This window comes from Urocampus carinirostris, chromosome 7 (genome assembly GCF_059441175.1).
Source record: "Urocampus carinirostris isolate Australia breed hairy pipefish chromosome 7, RoL_Ucar_1.0, whole genome shotgun sequence".
NCBI lineage: Eukaryota > Metazoa > Chordata > Actinopteri > Syngnathiformes > Syngnathidae > Urocampus > Urocampus carinirostris.
In genome coordinates, this window is record NC_142355.1 from 26,257,613 (window position 1) to 26,278,547 (window position 20,935).

Here is a 20,935-nt window from a genome sequence, read left to right on the forward strand (position 1 = left end):
TTTGTAGTATTTCTGTAGTATTATTTCTGTATTACTGTAGTAATATTTTTGTAGTATTTCAAAAGGAGATTTTTGGGGGTATTTTTTGTGGCATTACTGTAGATGTAATTTGTAGTGTTCTGACGATATTTGTAGTATTTCTGTAGTAGTATATCCATACTAAAGTGTTACTGTAGAAGTACTTTTGTAGGAATTCAATAAAAGATTTTTGGAGGTATATTTTTGTGGCATTATTACTGTAGATTTATTTTTGTAGTTTTCTGCAGCATTCTCGTAATATTTCTGTAGTATTTCTGTAATATTACTTTTACAGTTCCATTGCAGTAGTATGTAGGATTTCTGCAGTATTTGTGTAGTACTTCTGTAGTACTTGTTTTGTATTTATGTAGTATTTCTGTAGTAGTATTTGGGGGGTCTTTTTGTGGCATTGTTACTGTAGATATAATTTTGTAGTTTTATGCAGGACTTTTGTAGTATTTCTGTAATACTATTTTAATAGTTACATTGCAAAAGTCCATAGGATTTCTTCAGTATTTGTGTAGTACTTCTGTAGTATTTTCGTTGTATTTCTGTCGCATTTTGGTTATATTTGTTTAGCATTTTTAAAAAACATTTCTGTAGTGTATTTCATTATATATCATAATAACAGTATATACAAACAAGGGAAAGAAAATTAGCAAATTGCAGTTTTACATATATTGTATGGGGGTGGGTGGGTGTATCCCTCAACCACTAGGGTTGTGTGGTATGTCTTGGGCCACAACTGGTTTATTTAGCATTTTTAAAGAGTAATTGTTTACTGAATACATTGATATGAAATACATCCTTGTTTTTATGTATCTCCAAAATTCATCCTGGTGGGGTAACAGTTCTGGAACTGGAGAGGAGTGCGCAGCGCTTTAAGCCAATGGGCGTGGGGCGTCTCTCGCCCACTCTTGTGGTTGGAGAGGGACGAGGTGCGAGGAGCGCCTCACACGCGTGCACATACACCACCAGCAAGCCGCAGCGCTTGTTGTGACAGCGGCCGTGGGAGTGCCATCGGGTTGGGGGGCTTCTCTCCTACTGAGACCTTTTTTTCTGTCTTTTTTTGGGTGCCTTGATTTGTCGCACTCCGATGAGACGCAGCGTGGATCGCTTTTGGGAACTATTGGCTTTGGATACTCGGGACAGGCGCAACTGAGACATTTTGGAGGTGAGTGAAGGAGAATTTTTGTCCCACTTTGACGCGTGACCGAACTTTATCGTGGGTTTAAATCACGCTGAAACTTTAAAAAAGATTTTAAGAAGGTTCATCCACGCATTGCTGCGCTTTTACGCACGAACACCATGAGTCTCTTTTCACTTTTTCTTGCTCTTTTTTGGCAAAATAAGCTTGCAAACACACTCAAAACTGTCACGGTGGGTTTGAGGGGATCGTGCATGCCCCCCACCCAACATTTCCCCTCCCCTGTGGGGCTCCAGATGTATGGACTCAGCTGTCGCCTGTCACTTGGGTGACAACTGCCTAAGCGCCACTGGGTGGATGTCAAAAGGGCGCCGTGGAAATGCGTGAGGAGGAATGCGCAAGCACGCGTGCAAGCGTGTGTGCACGCGTAGGAGAAGTGACACGAAAAGAAGGCACACTGTAGAAAAGTGCAAAAATGTCTTAGTCACCCGTGTAAGGGTGATTTTTTTATGGTGGTTGTCGATGTGGAAGTGGACAATATCATGCTTAAAGGTGGGGTGCGTCGTTTAAGGTGCCCTTAATTAAAAGTAGATTGTTTTCCCCTCAACCACGTGTGTTAACAATTCCCAACTGAGTTCAAAGAGCCCTTATACTATTTTCCATACTGCCGCTCTGCTTTTATTTTGTTTTTAGCAAAGCTGTTCAGGGCGGAACACATTAGGTATTTTTCCACACCCAAATCATTTTGCACAGACAAAACAGTTAGAGGGAGGTTGTGTAATATTTGACCACTAAATATCGCTGTGGTGTGTAGTGCAACCGAAAATGTTGGCTAAAAAGCTCAAGGGAAAATACAAACTATGGCAATTCAGAGCGGCCAAACGGCGCCATTTTCTTTTTATGGTTTAGCAAATTGTTGCCAGGTTTTTGCGTTTTTGGGTACACATAGCCGTCGGATGGCTGACAACGTTGTCAGCTCCCTCTCGTCCAGGCTCGTGTGTTGTAGAATAAATGAAAAAAAAATAAAGGGACAGTGTGTATTATTTGATTACTAGATGTCGCAGTATTTTGTAGTGCAACTGAAAACAAGTGCTAAAAAGCACAAATAAGCTTGAAAACTATGGAGGATCAAAGTAGATAAAATGCTAAAATGTTTCTTTAGTTTTTTTGCCCAGCCTTTCGCAAGATTTGGGGATTTTGTTTGGTTATCCGAAGCAGCAAGATGACAGAAAATGTTTCCAGCTCCCTCTCGTCGAACCTCATGTGTTTCAGAATAAATGAAAACAATTAAAAGGGACGGTGTGTATCATTTGACCACTACATGTCACTGTATTTTGTAGTGCAACTGAAACTAAAAAGCACAAAGAAACTTGCAAACTATGGAGGATCAAAGTGGCTAAAATGCTAATTTAAAAAAAAAAAATTGTGTCCAGCCTTTTACAAGATTTTGGTTTTTTTTTTGAGTATCCGTAGCAGCAAGATGGCAGACAGTTTCCTTATTTTCTCCACGTACTAGTATAACATATGCATGTTTTTATGATAGTTCATGTATTTTTGTTCTTGTTATTTGAATTGATGTATATATTTTTTTAATAAATGAAGCTTTTTACCACTAAGCGGAGCTATATTTATCCTGGAGCGTAAAATAGAGTAAAATAATGCTCACTACTTTGTTGTAAACAACAATAAAGATAATTCTAATTGTAAATAAAGCTTGCTTTTGGTCCATAAATATCCTGTCCCTTTAAAGTTTCATTTGTAATTTGAAAAAGGATAATTGGTAACAAAAAAATTATAATATATGATAATGAAGAGTAAATATAGAAATATAAAAATATAGACGATTATTTTTTAAAAGTCTAAAAATTAAGCTATATGAGTCATTTTTGATCACCTTAGTTTTCCTATGAGGGCCAGAGGTTGTGGGCCACATCTGGCCACGGGCCGTAAGTTTGACACCTGTGCTGTAAAGCCCCTACGATCCTATTGGTTAACAGGGTTGGGTAGGGTTACTTTAACTTGATTACTTTCAATTACTTTTGGATTACTCCAATACCAAATATGCTAATAAAAGACAAAAGAAACTAAATATGAATAAAATTACCAAATTTTGTGCAGGCTTGGGGAGTAACGGAATACATGGAACGGCAAAAATGATGTTGGCAAGCTGTTTGGATTTATTTTCATTTTGTTTCTGTCGCATTTTATGTTAGTTTTGCCGGAGATCAAAGAGATCAAAGCCAGGAGAGAAAGCTTACCACGTGTTGTGAGTCATAATTTTATTCATATTTAGTTTCTTTTGTCTTTTATTAGCATATTTGGTATTGGAGTAATCCAAAAGTAATTGAAAGTAATCAAGTTAAAGTAACCCTACCCAACCCTGTTGGTTAAGGCATGGGTGTCCAAACTTAGGAGAATGTGGGCCAGATTCGGGAAGCTGAGAATGTGTGAGGGCCGACTCTTCAGCCTGGTATTCTCTGAACAGTCTTTAATAAATTCACCCTCCGTGATAGGTTAGCAGTGCTTGGCGATCAATGTCACGACCTCGTAGATCACCTTTGTAGCATTTTCATTTGACATGCGGGGTCTCGTGAAAAAAGCGTTAAAACGGCTTCCACTAGCTTCACCTTTTCGGAGTGTTCGTTTCCAGTTTGTTTTTTGTAGTCAGCATGTTTTGTGTGGCAGTGCCACTTCATATTTTATTCAAATTAACATGACCTGACTTGACTTAACTTGACTTGACTCGACTTGACTTGACTCGAAAACAACCACAGTCATATGGAAAATTAGGCAGATGGAGCTCGTTTCAGATTTTGGGGAAAAAAATACTTCAGTTTCCACTTGTCCTGAAAGTAGCAACCCTCACACTCAACTTACTTTTTTTTATTTACAGTTGCCAAGTCAAAAATGGGGTGGGCTAAAAATTTCACAGAAAACCAAAGGCAAGCTGGCCAAAAAGCCACTGTCATCATCCAGTTATATGTTGATTTTTTTTTCAGATTTATTTTATAGATCATCATTACTAGCAGGCAACACACGATTAATTTTATGACAGAGGCTGCGGGCCAGTAAAAATTTGATCACGGGCCGTGACTGGCCCCCGGGCCGGACTTTGGACAACCCTGGGTTAAAGGATACACCCACATATATAATAATAATAATTTCCTTGTATTGTCATTCTGTGTAACAATGTACACAGAACGAAATGTCGATTGCACCTGACCCGTTGTAGCGAGCCGATGCAGCCGCAGCCAACAGAGGGCGCCGCCGACCACTTTTTAAGTCTTAGGAATGACTCGGCCGGGGCGCGAACCACCGACCTCCCAGTCTCAAAGCGGGCGCCTGACCATATCACACATGTAAAACTACAAATCATCGAATTTTCTTTTTCTTGTTTGTTTATATTGTGCATTATAACATATATTTGTTTATTTCATATCTATTTTAAATGCTATTATTTAATAATTATATATTTTTTACATTTTATAAATTTCTTGAATTTTTTTATGAAAACATAATACTTTTACTAATTTGCTAAACATGTACATGAAAAGTATTCTTGTTACATGTATTCATATTTTGTTGACGATTGTGTCATATTATTATGGTTTAGATATACATATCATCTAATATTGCCAATACAATGAACTAAAAACAACCTGATAGGTAAAATAATGAGAACTAGGAACGTTCACAATTATTATTCTAATTAATTTCTGTAGTGCAGTGGTTATCACCTTAGCCTATCACGCGAAAAGTCATGGGTTCAAGACCAGGTGGAAACCTATGTTGGCCTGGAGAGGGATGGGCACCACCAGGCTGTACTTGGCCAAGGCGCAACACAGGAAATGGCAGCCCTAAGACCCTAGTGGTTATGGGATGCCCACACACGAACACCTACTGTCTTCGGGACTGTTTAGCCAATCAGAATGCAGAACACAATACAGGTTAAAAAACTGCGTTACCGCAATACTATAACTTGTATTGCCATGTTAAATGTGACTTTAACCAATGGGATGATGGGTAAAAATACGACCATTTTCAATTACTTAACAGCACGGTAATATTTTGCAAGCATATTTGATAAAACAGCTCTAGGAGTGTGAATTTAAAGCACGGGAGGCCCGTGGGCCGGATCAGGCCCGCCAAGGGTTTTAAACCGTCCCGCGAGACTCCACTGAGGGAAGCACAAAAAAAGAGCTGCAGTTTTAAATATGTCCACTCGATGTCACCCAAGCCAGACACCACTCGCAAAGGAACATTAGTAGGATTCCTTTCTCTCTATCTTCCTTTCATTCTTTCTCTCTTTCTCCCTTTTACTTTTCCTCTCTTTTGGTGTTTCATTCTTTCTTTTCCTCTCTCTCTCTCTCTCTCTCTCTCTTGTTTGTTGTTTTTCTTTTTCCAAGCATCTCTTTCTCTTTCTCCCCCTTTTTTCCATCTCTCAGCTCTCATTCTCACTTTCTTTTGCAATGTTCTTCTTTTTTTATCACTTTCTCTCTTTCTTTTTGTCACTCCCTTTCTTTCTCGCTCACGCTCTTTCCCATGCTTACTCTTTTTCTCCCTCTTTAGTGCTCCTCTCATTCTTTTGATTTTTTTCTCTCTTTTTTCCTCTCTCTATTTATTTCTCTTTCGGTTTTGGTCTCTTTTGCTTTCTCTCTTTTTCCACCTTTCACTCTCTATTGCGCTTTCACTCTTTTGTACTCTTTGTATTCCTCTCTCTTTCTCCTTTTTTCTGTCTCCCCTATCTTCTTTCTCTCTCTCCCCCATCTCTTTCTCTCTGTCTCTCTCTCTTTTTTTTCTGTTCTCCTCTCTCTCTTCCCTACTGTCTTTCGCAATTTCTCTCTCTCTCTCTCTCTCTCTCTCTCTCTCTCTCTCTCTTTCTCTCTCTCTCTCTCTCTCTCACTTTGTCTCCCATGTTCTCTCTTTTTCTGCTCTTTCCTTCTATCTCTTTCTCTTCTTTTATTCTCTCTCTTTTTTCCCTCCCTCTTTCTTTCTTTCTTTCTTTCTTTCTTTCTTTCTCCTGAACTCACTAGTGCGTCCCCCAGGAGTTTTATTTTTCTAGTATGTGGCCCCCAGCTAAAATAAGTTTGACACTCCTGGTTTAAAGTCTTGCACTCAGCAAAGGTCCGCCAGGCGTGGTTGTCATGGTGACAGGTGATGATGTCATAGAACCCATTTGGAGTTCAGAGAGGCCCCTGCATGAGGTGTTTGTTATGGACTTGGTCCAGTGGGAGGTTATCTGAGGTATGAGAGGGGAAGTGGGCTTCAAAACTGTGCTAGGAGGATCCTAAATCATAAATCTTGGGATTGTTACCGATCCCATTTTCTTTACTTTCTATATTTAATGGACAAACTGTGTAGCATGCCCAGGACCGATGTGATGGTGTCATCTAGTGGCCACAGGGGAGTTTGCCAGAGAACTCAACTAAGTCATTAAAGGGCTGCATTTAACTCCCGAGCTGCCAATTCTGCTGTCTTTCAACCTGAAAAAAAAAACTCCCAAATTAACTTCGACACGTTCAGGATATTTATAGACCAAAAGCAACCGCAAAGAAATTAAAGGGGCCAGGAATAGAAACAAAGCGACAAAGAGTTGGTGTGGAAGTTTTGGTCCAAATCATTCTTAACTGTCAAACAAGTTTAAAATTAAATATACAATCTTTGACAGTAATCATGTTTTTTAGAAACACGTATATTTTCATTTCATGATATACTTTTCTTCTTATTTTACTACTATTTTTGCTTCACTTCAATATTACTTTAAAGTACATTGTTGTACAGTTATTGAAGTAAAGTACATAAATTAAACTGGGAACAAATAGCAGGTAAACTTATAATAATAATAATAATAATAATAATTTCCTTGTATTGTCATTCTGTGTAACAATGTACACAGAACGAAATGTCGATTACACCTGACCCGTTGTAGCGAGCCGATGCAGCCGCAGCCAACAGAGGGCGCCGCCGACCACTTTTTAAGTCTTAGGAATGAAAACATGAGCAAAAATGTATGTTCTAGACAGGGTTGGGTAGGGTTACTTTAACTTGATTACTTTCAATTACTTTTGGATTACTCCAATACCAAATATGCTAATAAAAGACAAAATAAACTAAATATGAATACAATTATGACTCACAACACGTGGTAAGCTTTCTCTCCTGGCTTTGATCTATTTGATCTCCGGCAAAACTTATAATGCGACAGAAACAAAATGAAAATAAATCCAAACAGCTTGCCAACATCATTTTTGCCTTTCCATGTATTCCGTTTAATAATTTAGTGATTGAATTCATATTTAGTTTCTTTTGTCTTTTATTAGCATATTTGGTATTGGAGTAATCCAAAAGTAATTGAAAGTAATCAAGTTAAAGTAACCCTACCCAACCCTGGTTCTAGAGCAGGGGTGTCAAACTCGTTTTAACTCGGGGGCCACACGATAGAACAAATATTTTCTCGGGGGCCGGACTAGTAAATTAGAGAGAAAATACTAGAGCATAAGGCAGACGATTTTGAACTCGTCTCAATTACTTCATCAATACCGGAGTAATCGCTGAGCTGCGCGCAAGGAATACAACCCAAAATATAGAAACAGCGCCTCAACAGGTGATTTCTCGACTCAGAAATTTGTACATGACGTTAAATGATGCCCTTGTTGATCCTTGGGATCAGCTTCCATCAAGAATACATACACCATCATCTGTTTTCCTGAGGTTTTACAACCCACTGGAGAGGCAGGCTGTTATAAAGTCTAATGAAAGGGCCAAAACATCTACATCATCGAAAATCTCACCGAAATAATTGCTGAATCGCCCCTAATGAGCCAAATTTAAAAAAACTGGACCACTAGACAGCACCTGGATGACAAAGTTTTTTAGATCAGATTAAAACACATCTGATCAAGAAGATTTATGAACTTTTTTCCATCTTTTCTTGAAATTATATTTTTTTTATTTTTCTCTATTTTCTTACGAGATAGACTTTTGAGTTATTATTTTTTTCCTTTTTTAAAATTCAATGCCAGGCACCACAGTAGCCTGGAAACATGTACGTCAGTTTTGTCAGTGAGCCGGCACACTACTACACTCAGAACCTATGTAATATTTCAGCAGCAGATGGTGCCATATGAATGAATATACGAGTATTTGGTCACAACTGATCCCAGTCATAAAATGGATGTTACCAGTATAGGTTTTGTTTTTTGTTTGGTAATTAATGGTGGTTTATAATCCCGAAAACTGGTGCTCATTTACTTAGCAAGTCTGTGGCATTTTAGTTGTGTCCTAGCATTAAGCTAACAAAGATAATGTCAGTGTCTGAAACCCATGACAAATAGTTACAGGACACCAGGGCAGACAACTCTGAAAAGTTGCCTGCCCAGCCATAAAGTTGCCTGCCCCATTTTTCCCAACTTGAAACACAATAAGACGATTAATTGCAAAAAAAAAAAAAAACGTTGTTGCAAAGTATTAAGAATTGATAATCAGAATATATAACAGAACAACACTTAAAAAAATAAGTTTATTAGAAATCTACTTATTACATACATTGCATGTATACTGTATGACATCGCTGTTTTCCATCTGCCATCAGTATGTACCTGTATTAGCTTATCTTCATTCATGCAATGTTTGCGCTGCATCGTCTGCTACAAGCCACGTGAATTCCTTTTTCCACAATGCTTTTAATTTACATTTACGTTTTGTAGCGTCATAAATTTTGTTAGCATCTTTTGAATATTTCTTCTGGGACTGAGGTTTTGGCTTGATTCCTAACTACTTCTCCATTTTTCTTGTGTTCTCTGTGCATCACCTTATAACGCTCGGGAAAGTCCGGAACCACAGTTATTCGATGCAGGCACCTGATTGGCTGCTGAGTATGCAAATTGCCAAACCAACAGGAAATTCCTAAACCGAAGGAAAATTTTGAAATCGGAATAAAGCAAACGTTTGATTTTTTTTTTTCTTGAAAAAGTTATCGGCCACCCAAGCGCAGACGTTTTGTAAGTTGTACGCCCGACGTAAAAGATGCACGCCCCGGGCGTCTGGGCAGACGTCCTTTCAGACACTGATAATGTGCTGTTGTTGAATAACATGAATTGAATGGTCTTTATTGTGATACACCTTGTTCAGTAATACTATTTGTTTTCTGTTCATTTTGATTTAAAGTGAATCAGTGATGTTTAGAAGCTTACTGAGTAAACCATTAACACGCCAAGCTATGTCGCGTTGGCATTTAGCAAAGCCACGAGCTCTTCCTTGCATCGCAGCACCTTGTAAGGCAGCTACAACTCTGCAACTACAATACCAACGGCAGACATAAACACGCACTCGAACACGTGTGTCACGTTTGCCTTTGTACTGGACGTCCGACAACTGGCAAAGCGCCTGGCGTGTTGATTTTAAAAAGTGCAATTAATCATCCCTGCCTGCCCGCGTTTCTCATAAATTGCCCGTGAGACAAACAATTTGGCGGTTTTTATAACTCACACTGGAGCCAGTGTTTTGCAGAAAGCTCCTACCCGGTCGAGACGTCGTACCCTAGGCTGATCGGACAGCAATTTTCTTTTCTTTATAATCAAGTAAAACCAGCAACACTAAAACTCAGAGTTATTGCATTGGTTGGCGTGCATACATACACTCTTACCGTAGTTTACCTTAGTCAATAAACACACTGCTAAAAAGCTACCACAGAAAAACACGGCAGGCTTTAAAGTTTTGTCAGAAAACAGCATTCTGAATCATTGAAAGAGTCAAATAAGACTGAATGAAATAAAAAAATGTGAGTACAGTAATCCCTCGGTTATCACGGTTAGTAGGGACCAGAGCCTACAACCAAAAGTGAAAATCCGCGAAGTAGTGTTGCACCTTCATGAAAGCCCCCAAGAGTCAAATTAACCACGAAATGACGTCCTTACAAACTTAGAGTATACAACTGTAACAAAATAACAACTATGGATCTACAAATAAAAACACAGAATAGTAATTTCAGTTGAATAAATTGTCCTTATTGTCACTATACAGAAGTACAACAAAATTGAGGAGCTTCTTCTTTCAGTGCAAGAAAATGATTCAGAGAACGGCTTGCTAGCTGCACACTAGGATCAAGTGTCCTCAAATTAAGTAAAGTCTCAGCAATAATTCAAATACGATTGTCCAAATGTTGAGGTTTCCCACAAGTTGTAGCTCCAGGTCATCTGTTTCAAGGGTAGTGGCATTCGTGAGATTCAACCTCAGCATGTAGTAGACCGGACCTGCGGCCGTGCTATTTGCCTTCTCTCCCGACGCCGCCTCATCCGCTTCCCGGATCTGCTAATAATCCACGGAGCACCCGCTGGCATTTAACATTTCTTTGCACTCTTTGGACCTTCCCCAGAGTTCGATTTAATTGATGAACTACTTTTCATTTTAACAAGCTCCTAAAATACTAGCTGTCACCATGCTTCACAGTTTCTTTTTGGTGGATCCATTGACCTGTGTTTGACCAGCCTATCACAGTGTCACACACACCCACCCAACACACCCCTAACCTGCTCCTGTGATAGCATTTGCTGTGAGCTGTCAGCTGAATACAACGCAAGATACGCTGATATCAATGACAATAATGACGATTCTTTCAATACAAAATCCGCGAGGGAGTGAACCATTGATAACCAAAGCGCAAAGTAACCAAGGGTCTTGGTACTCTTTGCTTTCAAGTGAATGTATCTTCCCTTACAAAGGCATATATGATAGGTAGGACAAAAACTTGCACATTTCCAGGCATTGGTTGGAATTCTCGATGGATAGGAAGGAATGTCAGAACACCGGTTCGCTTGGCATCCTAGAAGCGAGGATAGGGGTGGGTGGGCAAGATTACAGTGGATTGGTCACAACTAGCTCTACAGCATCTGCCTGCGCACATTGCATCCACATGCAACGTATTTACTCCCAACTGCAGCGATTAAAAGAAGTTAGCGCCTACAGGCTCGGAGCTCTGCAGGACAATGTTCAAGGGAAGGAGGGGCCCTAACGCTCGGGGATGGGGGGCTTAATTTTACCACACAACGTAATTGCGGCACTAACAATCCGACCACCGCATTGATGAAAGCAGTGCTCGCCCGTCTTTGATTATCGCCGAGATGTTGATGCGGCTAATGCTCAAGGTTTTAGAACAAATGCACAAAACGATCGACAAAACAATCAAGTTACTTTTTCAGTTTGTTTTTTTAAATATAAATCTCGATTAAGTCTAAAATAGCTCTAAAGGTTTATGAGTCGTTTTTTTTCTGTGATGTGCACATGAAAAACATAATGTTGCAAATGTTATTGATTATTATCCTTAGTATAATATTCTGCTATTTCAAAGAGACATACCTCACATTTTTGCTAATTTAATTTTTAATTAAAAAAATATTTCAGTATGTCATTGCTGCTACTTTAAAAAGGATGTGCAGACGCTGCCCGACCTATGAATGAGTTAGGTTCCGGACGATCGTTTATAGGTTGAATCTGTTCGTGAGTTGCTTTAGTGATATATTAAGTGTGTTTAAGGCTTGTATAAGTAACCTGTAATGTTTTGTACTAAAAAACAACCATTTCACAAAATAATATGCACTATAGTGTCACGACCAGAACAGAATCAGGACCCAGATGCGTAAAGTTAACCACAAGTTGATTGAGATAAAGAAGAAGGGAAGCGCCGTGATCCGGTGCTTGCTGGACGCGAAAAGCAAGCCGCTCACAGAATCGGATCATGATCCAAATGCGGAAATAGATCTTCCGGGGCGGGAGATCGTGGTGTCGAAGACGGAAAAAACAGGTCAGTAGCCGGGACAGGAGAGCAAAACCTGGTCAGGATCAAAAGCCGGGACGGGAGAGCAAAATATGGTCGAGGTCAAAAAACAGGTCGTAGCCGGAGACAAAAGCGGAAATCAGGAACGGACGGGTAGAAAACGGGTGTAAAACGGGACCAACGGAAGTCAGAGTCAAAGTGCTTGCTTTGTCGAAACAGAGGTTTGCTGATGGATTGACAACAGGCGAGTGAAAGGACTGAGCTTAAAAAGGACGGGCAACCAATCAGGGTAGCCCACAGCGGCTGGCGCCAAAAGAGCGGGCACAGGTGATACTAATCAGTCATCATGACATACATATATAGATATATAAAGTGAGGTTTCACTTATTTTTGGGACTTGCGCGTCAAGAGATCCTCCTCCGTTGTAAAAAGTGGTAGAAAAAAAGCATTCCCACCATTTTCTCAACCCCATCGAGCTTTCTTATTCCACTTTCAAACGGCTCACCTCTTCCTTACACTTTACACCAACCATGCTGAATGGATGCACGAAATATTAAACAATAAAAACGTAAAAGTTCTGTGCGCGCAAGCACTACATTACATGTTGTTATGATTAAACACAAAACCAGGAAGTAGAAGCCAGGTTTCTTCCTCGGGGTGGATGCTGGGTGAGCTCTCACAGCGAGTATGCCAGTAGCTGTGCAAAAAAGCGCTGCAGCGCTGTCCTCTACAAAGGTGCACAATACAAAATCTAACAGCAATGTCTGGATAGTTTTCACCATCCCAAAAAACAATGATTGTATCTACTATTTTGCGTAAGTCGAAAGGTTGTAAGTTGGGGAGCGTCTATAAGTCCGTTTTTTTTTTCTTTTTTTTATGTATTTTGCCTGTTTTTTTTAATTGCAGAGAAAGAGAACAAATAATTGAAAAGATTATCATCTCTATATTTCCATTATATTTTAAAAGCTTTCAAATAGACAGTAAATTAGGCAAAATAATATTTAAAAGATTCTTATTTTTAAGTTTTAAGTATTTTATTGAAATAGTTCAGCATATTTCGTATTTTAAAAATACAGTGAATAAAACAAATGTATTACTTAAAATAGGGAAAAATATATCATACATTGTTATCATATATCATGATATACGATATGGCAAATAATTTTAATTTATTTTATATTTTTTTCTCACATGGAGACAGATTGTTGAGTATTCATAAAAAAAGAAAATATTATTGAAGATGAAAAAAAAGATCTAAGAAATATAAACAAAAATGTTACTTGAAAGATGATTATTTTACTTTTTTATGGCATTTTTCAGGTTAAGGGGATTGGCCCATTATATTTTTTTTCTCTAATTTACTACAAAAAAAATCTAAAGGAAAATTTAAATATATATGTTTATTACTTTTGGAAAAAATGTGAAAAAAACCTCTTCCCCCTTGGCAGACAATTATGCTCATTTTAAGTATTCATTTTCCCTAATTTCTAAAATATATTACCATTTCTCTCCAATAACATAATATAATAAAATTTAGGAACACTATCTTCTAGAGATATTCTAGAGATTTGTTTTTCATTTTAAGACTTTGTTTTTACTAATGCTTATGAAATTAATGCTCATTTAAAGTATTCTGTTTTGTTGTATACATGTTAAATGTATAGTAAAATGAGTCAAGTCAAGTCAAGTCATTTTTATTTGTATAGCCCTGAATCACAAAGAGTCTCAAAGGGCTTCACAGATTATTACACTATATTACACAGACTATTTTTCAGCCAACGAGAAGAGTAGGTTTTTCATATGCTATGGAGTAGAAGTGAGTTTAAAGCTTAGATTTAAACATTTCCACTGAGGTTGCAGATCGGATCTCAGGGGGAAGAGCATTCCACAGCACCGGGGCCCGAATGGAGAACGCTCTCGAACCAGCAGAACACTTCTTTGCTCTTGGGATCGCCAGAAGACCGGCACTCTCAGATCGTAGGCTTCGGACCGGGACATGGGGGCAAATGAGAAAAATATTACTTTGAAACAGCATGGGAAACAGTATTTACATTAATAGCAGCCTGGAAAAAATAAAGATAACCGTCTCAAATTTAGATTACTTTACAAAAAAGACAGGTTCAAGTACATTTATTTCGTCCCTTTTGCATCTTGTCCGTTTTTAATCTTTTTGAGTACATATTTTAATGCTTTGACTAGTTGCTATTAAAAAAAACAGAGATAAAACAATTTAAGACTCCCTAGTTTTTTAAATATAGATTCATAGTACAAGCAAACATGAGCAATTAAGGTCATAAAAAAGAAAATAAATCAGCATGCACGAGATTCAGCAAAAACTCTCAGGAACCCCTGTCCTGAAAATATGCAAAACATGCTCCCAAACACCCTCCTCCCAACCCCTTCCTCTTGATCCTCACCTAAAGTTCCCCCGCGCCCCCATCGGCGTCGTCACAGGGGTGGAATCCGTGGGCACTGCCGATAAGGGAAAAAGGTCAGCGGAGTTTAATAATGGATTCACAACAAAGTGATTTCCTGCCGGGACCACCGTTTTATTTTTAAACTGGCATTGCTTTGATTTCTCTTATCGAGGGAAAAACACCAGACGGCTTTGCCAAATTGAGCAGTGCTATACATAGTGATCCCAAAAATAAATAAAATTCATATTAAATTAGATAAAATTGATAAAAAATATATAAGAATAAATATACATGAAAATTGATGAAATAAAGAATTCACATAAAAAATAAAATAAAATGAATTAAAACAAATTAAATTAAATTAAAGTAACTTAAAGAAACAGTATTTTCCGCACTATAAAATAACAATAACACAGTCTTATGAGCGCATGAAATTGAGACTGCAATAAGAGGTACTGTGTTTATTCGTGTATAATGAATTATACACTTACTGCAAATGATAGTGTAATGGTTAATCAGTCAAGTCAAGTCAAGTCATGTTTATTTGTATAGCCCTTAATCACAAAGAGTCTCAAAGGGCTGCACAGACCACAGATTATTGTAAACGGCAGACTATTATTAGACCATCCCTTCATCCAAAACCTACATGACGGCAAGGAAAAACTCAAAAACCTCAACATGAGTAAAATTAAGAAACCTTAGAGAAGGCACCGCACATGAGGTCATCCCCCTTCCAGGATGACCTGGTTGCAATGGATGTTGCAAAAACAAATAATACACAGATATTGTCAACATAAAATATAGGTTATTCATATGTGATAGAATAGAAGTGTGTTTTAAGCCTAGATTTAAACAGTTCCACTGAGGTTGCAGATCGAATCTTAGGGGGAAGAGCATTCCACAGCACCGGGGCCCGAATGGAGAACGCTCTCGAACCTGCGCATCACTTCTTGGCTCCTAGTATTGCTAATTAGAAGTGAAAAACATTAAACATTACCATTACCTGTATAGTTTTCATTTTAGATGTAAATACTTATATTAGAGAGGAATACTTTTAAATGTTTTAGAGATAGATAGATAGAACAGGAAGGGAACCCAGATGCGTGACGTTTCTCACACAAGCTTTATTTTATGGGAAATGGGGCAGTCATGCACGTTAACCCAAACGCCAGTGATTTGGCGATCGTTGGGCGGAAGACGTAAGGCAGAGATCAATACCAATTGCACGAGCAGATATCGGACAGATGAAGTCGATAGCGGACAGGACGGGACAGACAGGATTGATATTAGGCACTGGAGACTGGAGTCCGATAACAAGCAGGACAAGATAGACGTGAACGCTACCAGACACTGGAGATCGATATCAAACAGAAAACAAAAGTGGAGATAGATGTTACAAAATAGCCGGGCAAACTAGACGGGAATGATACCGGACAGGAAACACAAGCAAGAAACCGGAAAGAGTCAAAACACACGTCTTGCGGGTGCAGAGGTTTGTTGACGGACTGACAAAGGGTGAGTGAGAGCACTGAGCTTAAATAGGAGGGAAGCCAATCAGTCAACGAGCAGCAGCTGGCGCCAAACAGGCGGGGCAATTGTGACAATATATCCATCTATCCATTATCTGCACCGCTTATCCTCAGTAGGGTCGCGGGGGTGCTGGAGCCCATCCCAGCCATCTTCGGGCAGTAGGCAGGGGACACCCTGAACTGGTTGCCAGCCAGTTGCAGGGCACACAGGGACAGACAATTCGCTCGCACATTCACTCCTAGGGACAATTTGAACCGGCTAATCAACCTGACATGCATGTTTTTGGAATGTGGGAGGAAACCGGATTGCCCGGAGGAAACCCACGCAAGCACGGGGAGAACATGCAAACTCCGCACAGGAAGGTCGGTAGCTGGATTTGAACCCATGACCTCAGAACTGTGATGCACAAGCGCTAACCACCATGCTGCCGTGCTGCCCGTGACAATATAGTTATCCCAAAAATAATTGAATTGATGATAAATAAGATAAAATAAATAAGGACATATAAGAATACATACAAATAAAAAGAAATAAGATAAAGAACTAACATGAAAATAATTCAAATAAAATGAATTAAAACAAATTAAATAAAAAACATTAAACATTACCATTACCTGGCTCTGTATTGTTTTCATCTTAGATGTGAATACTTACATTAGAGATGAAAACTTTATATTATTCTTACATTGTATATTTTACCAACTCGAGTGCAACCCTAATTTTGTTGTAGCAACACAATGATATAAGGTGCTTCTGATTCTGACCAATAGCAGACGGCCATCTTGTGAGGTACGTAGCTTGCATATGCATATGCAAGAGCAACGCAAAGTTTATAATGTTTTTGGGCATGAGAAAGAATTTGTTGTTGATTTCGCATAGTGGGGAAAATGGCCGAGCACGGAGGCCCAAAAACATCTGATTTCACTTTGTGAAGTGAAAACAGTAAGGATGGGACGCTGTATCCCAGGGGTCCACTCAGGTGGCAAGTTTGTGCTGACACGTATTCAACATGAATCTGAGAGTGATTGGTTAAGGTCTTTCAATTATAGTGAGTTTTAAAATAGAGTTTTGGAGAATGGAGAATGTGGCTGTGTAACTGTTTATATCTCAACAGAGCAATGAATTTTGCCGTCAAGAAAACAGCACACAGATAATACATATACTATTGTTATTTCTTTCAAAGAGTGTAACAGGAGACCTGGCATCCTCACTGTATAGATGATAAGGCCCGCCAGAAAAGTCCGTTTTTCCATTTCCTCCGAAAACACAAACACACCATGATGACCTCATGCCTGGAACATTACAGAAGGGCCTCATGAGAACCTCAGTCCGAATCTCACAAAACCTGATTACAGTGGACGACTCTCACGCATGTGCAAAAACAATACGTACTTTTGATGGTTGAGTTTATAGGAAGCTTGTAAAAATGTATTTATACGATTTTAACTATTGAGTCATTCTTAAATATTTGGTTGGTAAAGAGGTTTGTGTGTATGTTTAAGAAAATGTTTGTTAGTTTTCCATATGTGGGTCCAATATGTAGTGTGTCAGGTTTCTTAGGTTGTTTCTTTAAAGTCCCAGTATGTATTATATATATATATATATATATATATATATATATATATATATATATATAAAGCCCATCCACCATCCATTGTCTTCTGCTTATCCGGGGTCGGGTCGCAGGGGCAGCAGCTTTAAGAGGGAAGCCCAGACCTCCCTATCCCCAGCCACTTATTCCAGCTGATCCAACGGGATCCTGAAGCGTTCCCAGGCCAACCTAGAGACATAGTCTCTCCAGCATGTCCTGGGTCATCCCCGGGGCCTCCTGCCCAGAACACCTTCCGAGGGAGGAATCCTTATCAGATGCCCAAACCACCTCAACTGGCTCCTCTAAATGCAGAAGAGCAGTGGCTCTACATAGAGTCCCTCCTGGATCAATGAGTTTCTCACCTTATCTCTAAGGGAGAGCCCAGCCTCCCTGCAGAGAAAACTCATTTCAGCCACTTGTAACCAGGATCGTGAACCCACAATTCATGACTATAGGTAAGGGTAGGAACGTAGATCGACCGGTAAATCGAGAGCTTTGTCTTTCGGCTCAGCTCCCTCTTCACCATGACGGACCGTACAGGGTCCGCATGATGGCAGACGCTGCACCGACCCGTCTGTCGATCTCCCGTTCCATCCTACCCTCAATCCTGATCAATACCCCAAGAGACTTGAACTCCTCCACTTGGGGAAAGATATCATGCCCAACCCGGAAGGAGCATGGCACCCTTTTCTGGCTGAGTACCATGGTCTCGGACTTAAAAGTGCTGAACCTCATCCCGGCCGCTTCACACTCGGCTGCGCATGGGCTATATAAAGCCCTACGAACACTTTTTCAGTAAAAAATAACTTCAACAGACTACATTATAAAAATGTTTTTTTGTAATGTATTAATTGAAAAATACTTTAAAGTCATAATGTGCATATACAGTTATCCCTCGCTGTGTTGTGGTTTCCTTATCGCAGTTTTGCTATTTCACGGATTTTCAACATGCATTCTGTTCCGCATTGATTGGCTAAATGGAGGAAGATACTTTCCATCACCCACAAAAATGTACTTCATGACCGGTAACTTGTTTTGACGCTCCCTAGTGGCTCATGGCGCTTTTTGCAAGAATGTTTGATAATGCAAAAATATATGGTTTCTGAAGGACAGAACCGAAAGGCAAATGCGGTTTTCCATATCCTGATGGCAGCAAAGTATCAAAAGTATCATGTAAAATAAAGTGGATTGTGTCTTTGTGCAATAAAATAAACCCCAAAAAGTTTCAATTACAAATTAGACAGTACAAAACGTTAATAAGGTACAGTACTTTTTTTTGTTAAACAAATACTTGAACCTGTGACTTGGCTTTGTTGTTGAGTACTGAAAAATTAAATAAATAAATGAATGAATAATGTTTTTTTTTTCGCTGGTTTTGACTATCAGGGGATGTTTTTTGAACGCAACCCCAGCAAAAAATGAAGGATTACTGTATGGCTTCCGTTAGTTGAATGAAGATACTTCATTAATTTCTCTAAAACACTATTGATTCCAATTATAAGCAAAAACAGCGGTCCTATCTCATAAACTCGCAGGTTTAAACCTTTTTTGTCATAATACACAACTTAAGATATCTTTTTAAGAAGCTGTTTGGCCACCATCTTGCTAATACGAATTTTAAGCATTTTGCAAAGCTAGCTTGTCCTGGTTGTGCTTTCAGCACTTACTGCCACTCACTTTCCACAGTTGAGTCTTCCATGTGATGGTCGGTGTTTCCTGTGTTTCAATCACCTTCCACTGTTTCCTTCTTTAGCTATTCATGTTAGCCACTTGGCTGCAGTCTATAGCTCACTGCTAGAAGCTATTGTTTTTGTTAGCCGCTTGAGCTTTGTCCTTCAGTGTCAACCGACTTCTACAATTGGTCATGCAAGTGAATGTCGCTTACTTCTGTAATTTATGGTCCCATTCCAGTTTGATCTTGCATTCTTTTACTGTCCTTTTTAGTAACTTCTCCTGATAGCCACTAAACTTAGGCACTTACACCAACACAACCAACCCGAGCTATTATCCAGATAACTCGTTGTCAGTTATGGTTATTATCTCCAGCTTTGAGGTCCTATCGCTAGATAAATTCGTCTTTGATCACGCAAGAAAATATGGAAGTAAATATTATATAATCCTCAAATTCAGCCCCATTCTAAGCTACAACGACCTCTACTGGTGAATTATTACACACTTCAATCACTGAAATCGATGTGGCAGTATAGTGTAACAGTAGTCTGTACCGCCCTTTGAGACTTCAGAATCTGAGCTGTACAAATAAACATGACTTGACTTGACTTGACTCGAGTATTGTAAAATATGTCACTTTCTTGTTCACTACTGCCACCTGCGGCCTAAAGTGTGAATGCAGTCGGTATCAGAATAGTGTGACTGGCTCAAAATTGAAGAAAAGGTACAATCTGATGAGCAAATTTGCCTTTAAAAAGAATTTGTGGCCCCTGACAATATTTTTTTTACAGCAGTTTCTTAATCTCAAGGGTGATCTTAATTTATCTACGTATCAAAATGCTTGATGGTTGACTGACCCCACCTTGTGGCTCATATTCGTCAGATTTATTTATTACTGAGATTATTATTTTGCTCCTTTACATCTCACAAATCAGTGGATTTTATCTGGGGAGGTGGGATGGGCACCTTCTGTGCGACAATATATGTCACAAATTTATGAAGCGTTTCCCAGCTTTGGTAGCGCTAAGGCGAACATTTTTCATTTGAATAACTTTAAAGGTACAAAGAAGGAAACACTCGACCACTGACATACTGGTTTTATCAAGCCAATACTTATTTTTTTTGTACAAATTGCAAATTTAAAAAAAGTCAGATTTAAGACTTGGTTGGGAAGCCATGTTTATTTTTAACTCAGTATATTCGGGGAATGTACCAAGATGAAAAATGTCACGATACATTAATCACCGTATTATCGTGAGAAAGTCGGCTTTTATTGGTGAGCAAAAAAACGGTTTAAAAATAAAATCTCTTGAATTATTTATTGATTTTCCCTTCGTTAAAAAAAATTGTTGCAATTCACTCACAAGTTTATTGAAATATAGAGGAAAGGCATCGCCAGCAATCCGGTGCTCGCTGGACACGAGAAGCAAGCCGCTCACGGGATCGGAGCGTGTTCCGAATGCGGAAGTGGATCTTCCGGAGCGGGTGATGGTAGCGTAGTTAGACGGGAGATCAGAACGTGGTCAGGATAAAAAAAACGGGTCGTAGCAGGGGACAAACGGGGAAATCAGGAACGGACGGGTGAAAAAAGGGTGACACAACGGGACCGACGGGAGTCAGAGTCAAAAATGCTTGCCTTGTGAAAACAAAGGTTCGCTGCCGGACTGACAAAGGGCGAGTGAGAGTGCTGTGCTTGAATAGGAGGGGGAACCAATCAGGTAACCAGCAGTAGCTGGCGCCAAACGAGTGGGCACAGGTGAGTGCAATGAGTAATCATGACAGTATCAATT

The 20,935-nt window shown here is 39.2% G+C and overlaps 1 protein-coding gene across 1 annotated transcript in view; it reads left to right on the forward strand.

The window, feature by feature from the left end:
* Positions 1–954: 954 nt before the first annotated feature.
* The window catches only part of prickle1a (prickle homolog 1a), a 52,860-nt gene continuing 32,879 nt past the window's right edge, over positions 955–20,935 (forward strand). Inside the window, exon 1 of the mRNA XM_088340376.1 lies at positions 955–1,192. The gene's annotated coding sequence lies outside the window, so the exon portion shown is untranslated. The remainder of the gene's footprint in view (positions 1,193–20,935) is intronic.